Here is a 3,591-nt window from a genome sequence, read left to right on the forward strand (position 1 = left end):
TTTGGTATATATAACCCTATATCTGACTCTTTTAGTTCTAGGACTTACAAACAACCGCTATGTGAACAAAACTATAATACTCTCCTTAGCAACTTGCGAGAGTATAAAAAACTCAACACATAAGGTGGAAAGCACTTTCTTTTGAACCAGCTGTTTTACAAAAACAAACAAGACAAAATAAAGAAATGAACAACCAAGAAAGGTAAATAAATTTGTAAATCTATAAAATTTTATTTTTAGGATTTCAAAGGATGAAAGAACAAGTAAGGAGCAGCTGCAGCGTTATAGCATATTATGTAAACATATGTAAACATCTTTACACATTTACAAATAAAATCGTGTCCAAATTATTTGTACGTAAATATGTATATGTATTTTTACTTATACTCGGAAGGAAGTAGTATTTACAAAGACCGTAAGTTACATAATCATTGTAATAGATAAATATTTAAATTCATAATAGATAAGTAGTTCCTACATTATATTTCTGCAAAATAATTGCAAATTTCTTTAAAAATATTGAAATTAACATAACGCAACCGATTTCACATTGTGAGGTTTGCTTTCAGACATCACAAATGTTTGAGGAACTTGTGAGCATTTGAGCTTTCGAAATCACATGAGCATCGGAAACTCACAAATAACAAAAACCTCACAATAATGAGGGTAGTGATTTTTCTAAGAGCATTACAATAGAGCTCTTATATATAATATAAAGTGCATGGTGTACTGGGATTTTGAATTAAACATTTAAAAAACTATAATGCTTTATTTTTTAAAGCATACATGACAACACCCTGTGTTTTCAGATTGCATTGCGCATGCTCTGTTATCAGCTGTTTAGAATCCTAAAGGCCAATAATGATAGTGATGTGCTGAACACAATGAGCGCGACACGACATGGCAGCACGACAGTGAACTGAAAATGCCGTTGTGAATCCTTCTACAAGAACATTTGTGAGAAGGCAGCAAGTGGCCGGCATGTACACAAGACAACACAGCTGTCCATTTTGCATGTACACAATTTCGCTGTGGCCATACTAATACCCTGCACTTCAATGAAATTTTAATATTTTCTTCAAAGTGATATTTTTAAGCAAAATATAAGTAAATAGGTAAATTTATTTGTTTTATATTATCAATTGTTATTACAAATGATATAATAGAGAATTGTGCTTTTATTTGTAAAATAACGTCAGGTTTGTTAGAGCTTTGAATAATTTTACATTTTACATATTAGTGGCACCACCACTCTTCCTCATCTTTCAACTGTCAACTCTACTGTCGTCCTACTGTCGTTGACAAGTATAAAAATATATTGAAGTTAGCAAGAGCGACAACTGTCGGCCTGCTGTCGGGTTGTCATGCAGCTGTCAAAATAACTGTGTCTTTAAGAACGTATGTATTATAATATTTGACACTTGTCACTTGCAGTCTGTCGCGCTTAATGTGTTCAGCACATGAGTGAGATTACGCCCAAGTTTTACCTTAACTTTTTTCTGTGAACGTGGCTTCATAAAACAAAGGTGACGTAATGAATATAACAATGATAAATTGCAAGCAAAATTGCAATTTACAGGTCATTTGCCAATTCCTTGCGTCACGATGCCGCAATCTTGTTTCTATCAGTCCTTCTAAAACTTTAACCTTACTAAAAACTGTATATTAATTATTTTATTATTTATTAATACTTAATTTTTATCTCCAAATAAAAAAATTATAATATATTTTAATCATTTACTAAATTAAACAATACAATATAATAAAATAAATTACATTATGTTTAAAAACGTTCACTTTTTTATTAAAATATCACACATAAACGGTTTAAAGTCAGGATACTCAGAAATCACTATCCCGTGAACATGTTTCCAAGCAAATTTATGAATACAACCCACAGACGGCCCGATATCTTCATAATAAAGTCTTTTAGATTAACGAAAATTATGATATTATGGGACCGAGGATTGTTTGTAAAGCGATTTCACATATTTTCGGCATCAAACTAATTATAATATAATCAAAACATACATACATGCTCTAATTTTGCTAGGATATCTTACATATTGACCAATATGTATGTATGTATGTATATACGGTGTAAATCCAACCGGAAACTTGTAATTGTTAATAGATATATGGGGGCTGCCCCATTTTATCCAGATTAGGATGCACTGTTATTACAAAAACATATTGACCGATATATGCGGTAAAACTCAACCGGAATTTTATAATGTTATCATAAGAGTGTTCTTTCGAATTTCAATAATATTTTCACATATTGAACGGTTTTTAAATATGAGCTACGCTTAAGTTCTGTATCAATAAAGAGCTGACAAACTTTCGTAGTAAATTTATATTACGCTTTTCCTCCTGTTTTCTCCGGATGGCTGGAACTTTTTAACTTAATGTTATACACATTAAAGAAATTTTAGAGCATTAAAGTATTACGAGTGTCAATATTTTATCATTACTAATAAATTTTAACTTATTACAAATTAATATGCTAGTACTCAATCTTGGTAGGACAATGAATATTTTAAATCTGTCTTTTTGGATCTGCAAAATCAGCCCAAAAGACATTACCGCTCGCTCGAAAGCTCATTCTCCCATGAATTCGCTAACATTGGACCAACTGTATTTTGAAATATAAATACGTACTTGTACACACAAAAATAAGCCGGAATGTTTGTATTAGAGAACTAAAAAAAATGTTTCTACACACGCACAGTTTCACAGACAAAGCACACTTTCTATTTTCCTTAACAAAAGTCAAAACAAACAACTACAATTGTGTACGATTATGCATAAACAGACGAAAAAACAAACTCAACTACAAAATCGCATATATTTGCGAATTGCACATATACTTAAATTTTGTAGATATGTAGTTCAATGAAGTTTTCACAATGAAAGTCTTATATGAAGAAATCGAAAGTCACAAAATATTTTGTAATTTTATACATTTTATATGCTGGTGCATAAATATGCTTTTTTATAACAAGACGTTGCAAAGAAAATATAAACTCACATATTTTGAAGCACTAACACTGTGTAAGAATATTCAAAATTTCCATTTCATTTTATATTTCATCAGTTTATTATGTTTATATTACACAGCACGTCATCTAGCGCAAATCTCAGTATATACTGTAGTGAAAATACCATATATACCATAAATAGCAATGTGTTCATAAAAGCCCATATGTATTTGTAGGGTGTTATTTCTTCACCGTAATTCTTGTGCCTTTCTGCACGGTATCACACCGTTGTGCATGCATATTCGTAAGTACATGCAAATATATCCTAAACGTGTGCGTAATCATACCGTAACTATGTAAATACTGTGTATGTATAAAATCTATATATCACATATTGTTAAAAACAAAATGAGTAGTTCGTATACTACGATTCTGAATTGAATTTAAAAGAACTATAATATTTAAATTTGTGAAACATACATGGCAACACCCTGTGTTTTCAGATTGCATAGCGCATCCTCCGTTATCAGCTGTTTGATTAGATACTAAAGCCGAAGAATAAATTTGTTTCTTAACTGTTAACTATCATTATCTAGATTTCTGCTAGAAA

At 30.8% G+C, this 3,591-nt stretch overlaps 1 protein-coding gene across 4 annotated transcripts in view; it reads right to left on the reverse strand.

Annotated features, from left to right (window-relative positions):
- The window catches only part of LOC108969538 (WSCD family member CG9164), a 19,130-nt gene extending 15,975 nt beyond the window's left edge, over positions 1 to 3,155 (reverse strand). Inside the window, exon 1 of one of the 4 annotated variants that reach the window (XM_018934318.1) lies at positions 3,032 to 3,155. The gene's annotated coding sequence lies outside the window, so the exon portion shown is untranslated. Of the gene's footprint in view, positions 1 to 2,363; positions 2,620 to 2,661; positions 2,821 to 3,031 lie in introns of those variants that run through there. The other 3 variants (XM_018934317.1, XM_018934319.1, XM_018934320.1) reach the window with 3 other exon arrangements.
- Between the last annotated feature and the right edge of the window lie 436 nt (positions 3,156 to 3,591).

This window comes from Bactrocera latifrons, unplaced genomic scaffold (assembly GCF_001853355.1).
Source record: "Bactrocera latifrons isolate USDA-ARS-PBARC rearing strain unplaced genomic scaffold, ASM185335v1 scaffold_256, whole genome shotgun sequence".
Lineage (NCBI taxonomy): Eukaryota > Metazoa > Arthropoda > Insecta > Diptera > Tephritidae > Bactrocera > Bactrocera latifrons.